General features: G+C 49.4%; 1 protein-coding gene and 1 pseudogene across 1 annotated transcript in view; both read left to right on the plus strand.

The window, feature by feature from the left end:
- The window catches only part of LOC119843336 (butyrophilin subfamily 1 member A1-like), a 1931986-nt gene that overhangs the window by 310925 nt on the left and 1607297 nt on the right, over positions 1-13764 (plus strand). The window lies entirely within an intron of this gene.
- LOC119843350 overlaps positions 1-13764 on the plus strand; it is a 389996-nt pseudogene that overhangs the window by 268117 nt on the left and 108115 nt on the right.

A 13764-nucleotide genomic window follows, 5' to 3' on the forward strand; every position in this document is an offset into this window, starting at 1 on the left:
CTGCAGAATGGGAGCTCCACTCCAGTGCCCTCCTACGTCTCATGACGGTGCAGTGCAGTTCCCTCAGTTCTCGTCTGGGTGAGGAGCTCTGCAGGAAAATGATGAAGGGGATGTGGGCCAAGAGGACAGCCCCACTACACCTTCTGCTCCCTCAGCTCCAAGGACAGGAGCAGCATGGACATGGTGTTATAGCTTGGGAGATGGTGGAAGTGGGGAAGGGCAGAGAAGGGGGGTCCTTCACTGCCTAGGACTCCACATATAGGAAGCAGGAGGGGGTGGGGTGCAGGTTACTCACCCACCCCCCACACTGCAGCATGTTAGCCTTAGAATATTTATTTAGGCCACACTTCTCACCTGCACAAGCCTTTGGAGGATTCCCAGTTGCTGGGAAACCTACTTAGGCCTGAAGTCCCTCATTCCTCTCCAGTGGAGGCTCATTGAGTGGCTGTCTGGGGCTCAAGGAAACCCTAATGCTGCGATAAGGTGAGTTTCCCAAGGCTCTGGCTATAAAAAAAAAAGAGTTGGTCATCTCCTACCTTGAATTCTTCAGCAGCTTCCTCTGCAGGAATCATGGTGTGATCTCTGTGCTGCTTGGATCTGGTCACACACCAGGCAGATGGGGATTTCGTCCTCTTTGCAGAGAGTTTCAGAGGCTCCTTGTGTTTCTCACACAGTCTCTCTGGTCTGGTTCCCTCCCCTGACTCATGGATGACAGACATGAAAGGCATGGGTGGCTGAAGCTGGTTTTCATGCCGCCCGCCTGGCACTCCGGGGCTGGAGGCTGCACCACTTGCCCGGTGCTCTGGTGATGGAGATGATCTGGTTGCTGGGGCTGGGGGCCAAGAGCGGGTCTGGCAGCTGCAGAGGGGGCCTTTGGGCTCTGGCCAGGAAAGGGGAGCAGGAGGCTAAAGCAGGGCTGGCGGTTAGCCTCCCCAAGCCCACGGTTCTCCTGCTGCCGCCCATACACTGTTGGCAACCTGAGTTCTCTGGCTGCTTCCTGAGCTGCCCGTTCGGCTGGAGGTTCCTCTGGGGAAAGGTTCCTCTGCACTGAGGGCAGGAGACGTCCGTAGCAAATCTCCCACAGCCCTGGGTGATGCAGTCTCGGCAGAAACTGTGATCACAGTCTAGAGACACCGGATCTTTAAAATACTCAGACAGATGGGACAGGTCAGTTCATCCTGGAGAGTATTTGCTGGATTCGCAGCAGCCATGGCTTCTAGTGCAGGAAAGAGACCAAGAGGAGTTTAGGTTCACTTCCTTCTTCTCAGAAATGGGCTGATTGAGGTTGGCAAAGTATTCTGCGTTTTCTTTTCTGGGTGTGGTCTCATGTTGCCATGAAATCTGATTTCCCCATGAACTCTGGCTATTGTAGGGAGGGCCAGGGCTAGGGGCACCCCAGCCAGGTTTCCTACCATGTGCCAGCTGCTAGACCTGGCCTGGGCTGGGGAGGGAGGGGGACTGTTCTCTTCCCCTGCAGTGGCCGCTTCTGAAGCTAGCTCAGACCCCACCCTCCGGGAACCTCTCCCAGCTGCAGGAAGCTCCGAGGCTGCTGGCTGGAAGCCCAGCTCTGAAGGGAGCAGAGAAGTGGGGTGGCTGTCAGCCCCTGACCAGGGTGGATGAGGCCACGGCCCAGGCTGTCAGCCCCCACTGGGGTGGAAGGCTGCCAGGAACACATAGAGGTATGGTAACCCACCCACCCCTACCCCTGCCGCCTTCACTTCTGTGCAGCTGCTGGCAGTGATGCTGGCTGTGGCTTTTGAACTGGGCATCCAGCCAGCAGCCGCTGTTCTCCAGCCGCTCAGCTCTCAAGGCAGCGCCGCCCGCTGCCAGTAGCAGCACAGAAGTAAGGCTGGCAGTCCTACAACTCCCCTGCAATAGCCTTGCGACCCCCCCCCCCCCCCTCGCCCCATGACCCTCTTTTGGGTCGGGACCCCCACGGTGACAACACAATAAAAATTTCAGATGTAAACACCTGAAACTGTGAAATGACCAAAATGGCCCTTGAATCCGATAGGGCCCTAGTAATGTGTCCAAATTGACGTAACGCCACCAAAATGTTGTAGATACCCCACTGCCCTGCAACCTGCTCTGTCCTTAACCACTCACTTATAAACATTAGAGCTGGTCAAAAAAAACTCTAACGGAACAATTTTTTATCAGAAAATGCCATTTCTTGAAATCAAACTTTCCTTGGGAATGTGTCCACTTGGACGATTTTTTTTTTCCAGTGAAGCATTTCAATCAATCAAGCTGTGTGGAATATGTGCGACACTATATGATACTATTGATACCAAAATTATAAAAGTGCAATGATTCTTACTAGATATATCCTGAAAGATATCAGTGGGGAAAGTTATAATTTACTAAATATGATAATCATGTTTATATGTTTGTATCATGAGTTATGAATATGTATGATATATGTATGCAAACTGGTGCTGTGTATCTGGGTGACACCCAGAGAAATTGGTATCAGCACCATTTAGCCTGTTCAATGGTCCATCAAGGGGCATCAGCTTACAATGGATCCATTGAAAGAAACCAGGGGCTACACTGTATGATTCAGCAAGACCTGAAGGGGCATGCCTATGGAACAGACCTCTAAGGCTGCGTCTACCTTGCAGCTGTAAGGTGCCTGGAGTTAAACTGCCCCAGAGACAGCAACAGGGAAGCACTGCCATGTTTTCACACTGTGAGCTCCAACCGCAGTGGCGGAGCCACATTTGCGGCGTTTGCAGCAGCTTTCAGAGCGGTGCATTATGGGCAGCTATCCCACAGAGCATCTTTTCCCATGCTGATGCGGCTGGTGGGAAGTGGGGGGTCGCGGGGCATCCTGGGTCCTGTCCCAATGTCCTGTCATGCATCGTTTCGCATCCCAGCAGTCCGTTCATTCCTTCTGCATTTGGCGCCATTTTCAACGGTTTTGTGCAGAGCGCTCTGTCATGTAATGGATCCTGAACTGTTCAGGAATGCTGATGGGTTCTCGCCAGCACGTCCATGAATTGGCAGTCAAGTTAAGTTCCTTTAAACTACAAAGTGACACGAGGAGTCCGACAAAGAGGTTGACATGCATAACGCATACGACGTGAGATTGTGTGGCATTCATGGAGGTGCTGACCCCAGTGGAACGCCGCTTTAGGGAAGTGGGAAAAACACCGAGTGGGTGGGATCAGATCGTCATGCAAGTCTGGGATGACGAGCAGGGATGGCAGAACTTTCAGATGAAGAAAGCCACTTTATGAGACTGTGTGCTGAGCTCACCCCCACCCTGCGGTGCAAAGACATGAAATTGAGAGCTGCCCTGCCGGTGGAGAAGTATGTGGTGATCGCAATGGACACTGGCTACTCCAGACAGCTACTGATCGGTCGCTAACCAGTTCGGGTGAGCAAGTCTACCGTTGGACTCATGTGATGCAAGTGTGCAGGGCCATTAGTCACATCCTGTTTAGAGAACCGTGGACTCTGGGCAACTTGACGGATGGCTTTGATGCTTTCACAGATGGGTTTCCATAACTGCAGGGGGGCGATAGATGGCATGTATATTCCAATTCTAGCACCAGCCGACCTAGCCTCCGAGTACATAAATCGGAATGGGTATTTCTCGATAGTTCTCCAGGCGCTTGTGGATCACCGTGGGTGTTTCACAGACATTAACTCAGGCTGGTACGGAAAGGTGCATGATGCACGCATCTTTCGGAACACAGGCCTGTTCAGGAAGCTGCAAGCCGGGACTTTCTTCCGGACCAGAAGATCACCGTAGGGGAAGTCAAAATGCCCATTGTGATCCTTGGAGACCCAGCTACCCTTTAATGCCATGGCTCATGAAAACATACACGGGGAACCTTGATAGCAGCAAGGAGCAGTTCAACAACAGGTTGAGTCGGTGTAGAATGACTGTTGAGTGTGCTTCTGGCCATTTAAAGGCCCACTGGCGATGTCTATATGGGAAGCTGGAGCTGGCTGATGATAGCATCCCTACAGTTATAGCTATGTGCTGTACCCTCCATAACATTTATGAAGGGAAGGGTGAAAGCTTCACTCCGGCATGGACCACTGAGGTTCAGCGCGTGGAGGCTGAATTTGACCAGCCAGACACCAGGGCTATTAGAGGGGCACAGTGTGGGGCCGCAAGGATTAGGAATGCCTTGAGGAAGCAATTCGATGCTGAAATCCAGTAATGTTTGGTGTCCTGCACAGGAGTACAGTGGTTCCAATGCTAGTAGGCATCTATGTTTGCTACGTATGATGCACTGACTAGCAGTGCCTGTTGCTTTCCTGGGCTATGCTTGCTTTTAATTAATGCAATAAAGAATGTTTCCAAAACCAAAAAATTCATTTATTGAAAAGAAACACAACTGCTGGAGAAACAAACATGGCATGACATATCTGTACTGTGTGGGAGGAAGGAAGGGTGCGGGGTGGGGAACAGAACAGTCACAAATTTGCATATGTCCTGGTATCGTATTCAGCCTTCCTGTCTATGTGGTGCACTTCAGGCTGGCTAAACTACATGAGGATGGGGGTTGAGTGCAGTGGGCAAGGGTTGGAATTTGCAGGGGTGGACGGTAAAGGTGATGGAGGCAGCTGGTGGAGATAAGAAATCAGATGTTGTTGAAAGTGGGTTGGTGATGACATGGGGGTGCAAGGGAAAGAGTTTTGGGACAGAGGCTGCAGGGGGGTGCGGAAGCAGATCTGCTCCATATGCAGTGCTACAAGCACCTGCATCGAGTCTGCTTGGTGCTCCATGATGCTTAGGAGCCGCTCCGTGGCTTGTTGCTGGTGATCCACATTCTCCTGGAGGACCCTCCTTTTGGTCTCCCTCCACTCCGTACTTATTCATTCTCAGTAAGGGACTGCTGCATGACTTCATGCAGAAGGTCCTTGGTTCTTCAAAGCCGCTCCCTGAGGCTGCGCAGCCATTTGGCCGTTGATAACAGGGACGGCTGGAATCTCAAGGTTGCATCCATAAAGCCAAAATGCAACATTTTACAGAGGCAGCATTGTTACCACTAGACAGAGCAATGATTTGGCCGAACTTAAACACAAGCACAGCTCACACAATAGCACAAACTGCCCGTCCCAAGGCGAGTGCACATAACCCACAAGAGCCCCGAAATGGTGAGTAACCACAGGGGCAAGGGGGATTGATTGTTCCAGGGCCGTACTGTCCTCTGGGGTTCTGTGTCTTGGGGAGAGCCAACAGCTGCAGGGGGCCCCTATACTCTACACTGTCCCACATTTTCCACAGGCTGGATTCTTCCTGGAAGATATCTCGCTGCTGGGTGACTTGGGAAGCAGGGGAATGTCTTCTGCAACAGTGCAGCTTCTGCCCTGACCCCTATGTGGCTTGCCTGTGTGCAGCAATGGTCCCCCCACCCCTCATGACACAGTGGCGCGGGTATGTTACCCTTATCGGGACAAGGAGCACTGTAGCTCTGCCAAGGAACCTGCGCACGTGGATTGCCCAGCTTCTGCATGAGACCTTCGATGAGATCACTGAGGCTGATTACCATGATGTGAGAGAGCACATCAACGCCCTATTCCGCAAGTAGGCATGCATGCAGCCCCAAGCCTTCTTTCTGTAACCCTCCTCGCCCCAACAGCCCGCACCCAACAACTCCCTTCCCAAAATAAAAGCCACTTACCGAGCGTCTTCTCTGCTGTTTCTTCTTCGCCAAGCACTGCCGACTGCGACTGGCTACCTTCCTCCAGGCTTGAAAACAGCTTCTCTGCCTGCATGCATCTAGGGATGCCGGGCTGTCCTCTGGCTCTGGGCCCCCCCTCAACATCCTCACTCCTGCTTTCCTCCTCCTGGCCCATTGCACTCTGGGCTAGCACAGCCTCTGAAGTGTCCATGGTGCTCTTCGGAGTGGAGGTGGGATAGCTCCCAAGTATCGCGTCCAGCTCTTTGTAGTACCAGCAGGTCGTGGGAGCACCAGAGCGGCGGTTTGCCTCCCATGCCTTGTGGTAGGCATTCCGCAGCTTCTTCACTTTAACCCTGCACTGCACTGCGACCCGGTCATGGCCCCTTTCCATCATGGTCCTTGATATCTGCCTGAAGGTATCGTAATTCCTACGGCTGGAGCGCAGCTGGGACTGGACAGCCTCCTCTCCCCAAACGCTGCTGAGATTCAGCACCTCGGCATTGCTCCATGCTGGTGATCGCCTGGCGCGTGGAGACATGGTCATCTGGAAAAATGCACTGAGAGCACTCCACGTGTCGCTGAGCAAACAGGAAAGGGACTTTCAAAATTCCCAGAGAATGTAAAGGGTGGATCTGACGGTTGGTCACCTGAGGGCAGGGCAGTAGAATTCAAACTGATGACCAGAGTGTCTAGAAGAGGCATTGTGGGATGCGTCCTGGAGGCCGATCAGAGAGCATTAATAGACCAGGGCATCCACACTGGTACCACGGCGCTCCAGCACGGGCTCAGCAAGCTCTATGCTTCTCGTGGAGGTGCATTACCAGGTGCTCCAGCCATGGAGTCCAGATGCTCTACGTGCCTTGCCAGTGTGGACCCCTAAGGAGTTAGGGCGCCTAGGGCTGATTTAATGCACTTTAACGTGCAAGTGTAGACAAGGTCTAAGGCTTTTTCATGCGATGTGCTGTGAAGCTTGTGTTTGGGACAAAGGAAGTACAAGACACATGACAAAAAGAATATAAAAAACAGCTGCATCACCTCAATTTTGTCTTTAATAATCCTGCTTCCTACCTCTGGAGCAACTTCTCTACAAACTGAAGCATTGAACAAAGGACTGAATGACCCATCCAAGCTCTGGATGTGTTCCAGAGGGACTCTCAAGCCAGCAAACTCAATACTGCTAAGAACCTGCTATATGGACTTTGAAGTCTTATGTGTGTATCTGATTGGTGATTGCTTTACCATTTCAAGCTCTTCTTGTTCTTGCCTTTTCTTTTATAACCTTTAGTTTATTTATTTAGTTTAGACACTAAAGGACTGGCTGGCAGTGTGGTCTTATGGGGAAGATCCAAATTAATATTTACTTGTTAATGTGGCTGGTGGGGATCAGAAGAACATTTTGTATATGTGAGCAGAGTTTCAATAACTTCACACTGTACTGGACCTAGGTGCTGATTGGGAGATAGAAAACTGGAATGCAACAATGGGGGCTGTGTGACTTCTTTTTTTGCAGCTTCTTGCTAACCAGTATGGGGGATCAGGAGCACAGTTTGTGACTGGTTGGTGAGTCTAACTTCAGTATTAACCACCAGTTATGGAAGAATCTGCTCTCCTTTTGCAACCTGCCCTGACCGTGGCATTTTTACCCTGGGCTGCCCCAAGAACATTGGGTCACAAAGTTAAAATGTTCCTGTGACAAAGTGGGAATGTTCTTAATGTTTTCTCTGAATACTGTGTGGGTGTCTCAGTTTCCCCTATGCAGTTCTTAAATATCTAGGTGGTGGGAAAAAGGTATATGATTGTTGCAGAGCCCTAGAGGGCAGGTGTGTGCAGGGGTCTGCACAGAAAATGGCCAACCCCTGTCTCCTGGCAACTGATGGCCTGGGTCCCTCCTCTGCAAAGGTGCCAACTGAAGGTGTTAGAGTAGCAGCCGTGTTAGTCTGTATTCGCAAAAAAGAAAAGGAGGACTTGTGGCACCTTAGAGACTAACAAATTTATTTGAGCATAAGCTTTCGTGAGCTACTAAGGTGCCACAAGTACTCCTTTTCTTTTTAACTGAAGGTGTTGGAGAACAAAGAGATCAGGTGACCTCCTGGCCTGGGAAAGAGACAAAGGCTGGAGGAGGAGCCGTGGTGGGGAGGGGGGGAAGACTGTTTTTTCCACCAAATGCATCTGATGAAGTGAGCTGTAGCTCACGAAAGCTTATGCTCTAATAAATTTGTTAGTCTCTAAGGTGCCACAAGTCCTCCTTTCTTTTGTGAATACAGACTAACACGGCTGCTACTCTGAAACCTGCTGGAGAGAGTTTCAGTTTAGAGCTGGCTGGGGAAATGGAGGGAGGGCCAGTTGGGGCTCTGGCCTCCCTGCCCCCATGGGGAAATGGAGGGAGGGCCAGATGGGGCTCTGGCCTCCCTGCTCCCCAAAGAGGGACCTGACTGAGGGGTTCTGGTCTCTGTACCTACAAGCTCTGTTTCAGACCATGTTCCTGTTGTCTAATAAACCTTCTGTTTTACTGGCTGCCTGAGAGTCACGTCTGACTGTGGAATTTGGGTGCAGGACCCTCTGGCTTCCCCAGGAGCCCTGCCTGTGTGGAAGGGGATGCTGAATGCTCCACGGTCAGACCCAGGAAGCTAGAAGCTGTGTGAGCCGCTTGCCCTGGACAGTCTGATCACAGAGAGGACTCCCTCAGAGTCTTGACTGGCTTCGTCAGCATCGCCTGGACTCTGTGACAGTTCCCTTTGGTTTTTCAGTTTGAAACAATTTTGTCTCAAAGTGCATTTTACATTATCGATCATAATATACAATGAAAAAGTCAAAATCAGAATTTTATTGAACGCTACAATTTTATTGAAATGAAACGTTTCAATTCACCCCAAATTATTAATTTTTGTTTACCATTGCAGGATGGGGTTTTTTTCATTCTGATTCAGTACAAAAAAAAAATGGAATTTCTCACAAAAAGGACATTCTGGTTCCTGATCCGCTCCAGTGCAAAGCACCAATTCCTTCTCCATGTTACTGGACATATCCAGCACACGAGCCATATAGACAGCAACATCTAAAGACCTTTGACTGAACTTCCGTGCCCACATCTCTAGCTACTTGTTTGCACCTTCTTCAGTGAGACAGCCACGGAATCCTTTCCAGTAACTACACTGCGTGCAGATCTGGTCACCCCTTAGAAAAAAAATTTATTTGAATTGGAAAACGTACAGAAAAAAGCAACAAAAATTGGGCAAAAAAAGTGATTAGGGATATGGAATGTCTTCCATATGTGGAGCGATTTATAAGACTGGGACTTTTCAGCTTGGAAAAGAGACAGCTAAGGGGGGATATGATAAAGGTCTATAAAATCATGACTGGCATGGAGAAAGTAAATAAGGAAGTGTTATTTATTCCTTCTGGTAACACAAGAACTAGGGGTCACCCAATGAAATTACTAGGCAGCAGGTTTAAAACAATCAAAAGGAAGTATTTCTTCACACAACGCGCAGTCAACCTGTGGAACTCTTTGCCAGAGGATGCTGTAAAGGTCAAGGCTATAATAGGGTTCAGAAAAGAACTAGATAAGTATAGGGAGAATAGGTCCATCAATGGCTATTAGCCAGGATGGGCTCAGATGGTGTCCCTAGTCTCTGTTTGCCAGAAATTAAGCATAGTTCTTAATGAATTGATTTGGTTCCCCTGTGAAATAAATGGAAAGATTCCTAGTCACTTCAAAGGGTTTTGGATCAATCCCTAAGTGACTTGGTCAGTCACCCAGAGTGAAATTTACTTCACTACAGCAACTGGGCTCTCTGTAGATAAAAGCACGGGGATTAGGAAGGTGAAACACAATCCCATAGGAATCAGACTAGCAGCCGTGTTAGTCTGTGTTTGCAAAAAAGAAAAGGAGTACTTGTGGCACCTTAGAGATTAACAAATTTATTTGAGCATAAGCTTTCGTGAGCTACAGCTCACTTCATCGGATGCAAGTGATGAGCGAGAACTCACTTGAGCTGTAGCTCACGAAAGCTTATGCTCAAATAAATTTGTTCGTCTGTAAGATGCCACAAGTACTCCTTTTCTTGTTAGTGAAGTCTTTCACTTTTATCCTGAGCTGTAAATTGTCTCAACTGAGTATCCGGGTCCATCTGTGCTCAGGATTTTACCTCTAATGACTTTAATCAGCGGGTGAATGCCCACTTTGTACTGCAAGCGCGGTGAGTGTGAAAGAGCAAAGATTGAAATCAGTTAGCCAGCGTTATCCTATGACAATCTTGGTAGGAAATACCAGCCTTTGTTATAGAAACACTAATGTTTGGATGTTTTTAACCATATGTTCTGGTTATGAATGAACAGCTGCACTAGGGACAGACTGATGTGGGGTGGCAAGAACACAGAAAGATCAATTAGTGTTTGGGGAGAAGGTGAGTCCCCCACACCTGCCCCTCCGGTCCCCTCCACTCCTCCCTGATTGAATTGGCCTCATTAGCACTGACCCCCACTTGGTAAGGCAACTCCCATCTTTTCATGTGCTATTTACCCCTACTATATTTTCACTCCATGCATCTGATGAAGTGGGTCATAATCCAACGGAAGCTTATGCCCAAATACATTTGTTAGTCTCTAAAGTGCCACAAGGACTCCTCGTTTTTTTTGCTGATACAGACTAACACGGCTACTACTCTGAAATCTGCTCCTCCTGCAGCTCCACACCTCCCCCTCCCATCTCTGGGGCTGCAAGAAGGGAGGGAGAGGGGCTTGTAGAGGTCATAGAGCTCAAAGGTTGGGTAGACAGGAGTCTTCCAGGGTTATAGAGATAAGTCAGAAGGCTGGGTAGATGGGAGTGCTCCAGGTCATAGGGGCTAGGAGGACTGTAGCTAGAGAAGCCTATTTTTCTATTCCCAGTAGGCTGTTCCCCCCCATGTCTCAGTGACACAGTCTGACCCAGGATCCCCAGAGTCCTCCTGGATCATAGAAGACAGTGGCAAACAGGCTGCACAATGCTGGGGGGGGGCCAACAATGAGATCAGCTTCTCTACCCCGCAATGAATGCTCTCTGGGATTGACAGTGCAAAGGCTGAGACCCAAAGCAATCTCCAGGGTCACAGAGACGGCGCTGTCTAGAGTAGAGAGGCTGATCTCATGGTTCGCAGTATCTTTTCCTCTCTTCCTTTTTCCTTCTTTTTCTTCTTTTTTTTTTTTTTTTTTCCTTATTCTTCTCTTTCTTTTCTCCCCCCCCCCCGTACCAGGTTTACCATGGCTCCGGGCTCATGCTCCAAAGGGGCCCTGGCCTGACCCCCTCTTCTCCGCCTCCGCCCACCCTTGGGGCTTCTGCTGCAGGCCACGCTCCGCTGGCAGCAAAGCTCCCCGCTTGGGGGAGGAGCCGGAGATGAGGTGAGGGCGGGGCCATGGCAAAGGGGGTGGAATCAGGGCATACCCCCTCCAGCCCCTCCTGTGAGCCGCTCAGGGAAGGGGGCTGGGAGCACCCCCATGACCCCAGCCTACACCCCCAGCCCCCTGCCCTGACTCCTGCACCCCCCTCACGGACCCCCATCCCTGACTCCTGCACCTCCTCACAACCCCATCCCTGACTCCTGTACCCTCCCACACATCCCCATCCTGAGCACCAAACAGGAGCTCCTGCACCTTCCCCCAACATTCCCCTCTGCACCCCTAGCACCAAACAAGAGCTGCCCCAGGTAAGCGCTCCACACCCGAACGCTCTGCCCCAACCCTGAGCCCCCTCCCTCATTCTAGCTCCTGGCCAGACCCTGCACCCCACCCCCAGCTTGCTCCTGCACCCTAACTCCCTCCCAGACCCTGCACCCTGCGCTTTGATTCCCCTTCTGCACCCTAAGTCCTGGCCAGACCCCACACCCCAATTTTTTTTATAAAGCACTTTTATCCAAAGCGCTTTACACTAGTTAGCTAACGGTACAAACAATATTGGGAAAGATCATAAGTGGTCCGCTGAGATCTTCGGCGATTTTCAAGTGGTTTGTGGAAAAATAAGTTAGACTACAAAAACAATCAAGGTACCGCACTTTATTTTCATTGACTTGCTATTACTTTTAGGAGGAGGATGAAGAAAGAAAGAATGAAAAACGGAGGCAGGGGGGAGATAAGAGAGAATGTTCTTTTTCTTGGCAGGGTCCCAAGGAGGAGCCCCAAAAATGAAGCTGAGTACAAGGCCGGGGGGCCCCACTAACTCTAAATCCACCACTGGCTGTCATGCCACCTGGGCTGGGGATACTGTGTCAGCTGATCCCCACAATCTCCAACCTAACTGGTTTCAGAGTAGCAGCCGTGTTAGTCTGTATTCGCAAAAAGAAAAGGAGTACTTGTAGCACCTAAAGAGACTAACAAATTTATTAGAGCATAAGCTTTCGTGAGCTACAGCTCACTACATCGGATGCTGTAGCTCACGAAAGCTTATGCTCTAATAAATTTGTTAGTCTCTAAGGTGCCACAAGTACTCCTTTTCTTTTTGCAACCTACATGGGCACTACAGCAGACATGGCCCTGCCCACTAGCGCCTCTCCACTCCCTAGCCCACCCCCCTTGCTTCCCCACCCCCACCCCCAGTTGACTGAGTGTCCGGTTAACAGTGCTGACTGGAAACTAGAAGTCCGGTTATAGGAGTAACCGCATTAGCCACTTGATTTCTTTGTTCTCTATCACCTTCAGTTGGCACCTTGCAGGGGAGGGGACCAGGCCATCAGTTGCCAGGAGACAGGGTGTCAGCCATTCTCTGTGCAGACAGCATCACACCTGCCTAGGGCTCTGCAACAATCACACACCCTTATCCCACCACCTAGATACTTAAGAAATGCATAGGGGAAACTGAGGCACCCACACAGTAGTCAGAGAAAACATTAAGAACATTCCCCTTTGTCACACTGAAGGAGGGGCAGCTCAGTGCAGAGAGAGACAAAGAGAATGGGTTAGAACCAGGGAGAAGGTAGGTACCTGCTCTATGTGGGCAGGGGCAAAGGGGTGAGATCCTGTTTACCTCCTCCCCAGCCTAAACTGTTTGCAGTTTACCCCAGCCCCTCCCTTGCTCCAGGGACCAACCTTAGCTCCCACCCCGCTGTGCTTTTGCCTCCGGCCCCTGCCTTGCTCCAGTCAGCAGGGAGTAATCCTCCCCCCATGACCCACTGTTCTCATCTTGCCCCTGGCCCCTGCCTAGCTCCAGCTGGGGACCAATCCTTACCCTCCCCATGCCCTGCTGTGCTCTTGTCCCGGGCCTCTGCCTCGCTCCAGCTGGGGACCAATCCTCCCCCATACCATGCCCCGCTGTCAGGGTGGATAAAAATAAATGATTGATTTTTTTATTTAAATCGGATTTTTTTGATAACATGCTTTTTGAGGGAAAAAAACCTATCTAAAGATAGTTTTAATTAAGATACATTATGGCTCAAAGATATCTCATCATGGAATAGGGATTATAAATTCTAATTCTATAGTATGAGTACATTATTCATGTAATGTTTAAGAAAAGTTTTGTAAATGAGTTCTAATAGTTCATGGATTAGGGACCCAAACATATGGGATTCCACAGGCTTCTGTATAGATTATTTATGTTAATCTTTCTATCTACCCAATGGGACTCAGTGCTCAGTCTAGAGGATACCATCAAAGATGCTTAGTTTTGCAGTTTTCAAAGTGTGGATTTGTGTCGCCAGAGGTAACATGCTTGTTAACAGCAAAAATGTTTTCAAAGAAATAAATAAATAATATATAGAGGTGAGAAATAACAGACCTCAACTCTATTGTCCCTCTGCAAATTCGTGTAGACAGAGTCAATCCCTTACCTCTCTCTAAAAGTGAAAAGTTTAAAAAAGTTCAATGAATAGATGATTGTTGGGGGCGGAATAGATCTGGACCAGGAGAAGAAGGCTGGAGATAAATGTGAGAAATGAGGAATAATGCTTTTTGTTAAAAATTATATGTTTTCTGTTGAAGAAAAAAAATCCAGAATACTTAACGTTGTTCTTTTAGTTAAATAAAATAATTTAAATGTCTGTCTGGTGATGTCCTCCTTCTAACACAGCCTTGCAAGAAAATCCTCCAAATATTAACGATTAAACTGTTGAACGGAGATAGTCCCAGTGACTTCATAAATATCTTCAATTAC

The sequence above is a fragment of the Dermochelys coriacea genome, chromosome 14 (genome assembly GCF_009764565.3).
Source record: "Dermochelys coriacea isolate rDerCor1 chromosome 14, rDerCor1.pri.v4, whole genome shotgun sequence".
Lineage (NCBI taxonomy): Eukaryota > Metazoa > Chordata > Testudines > Dermochelyidae > Dermochelys > Dermochelys coriacea.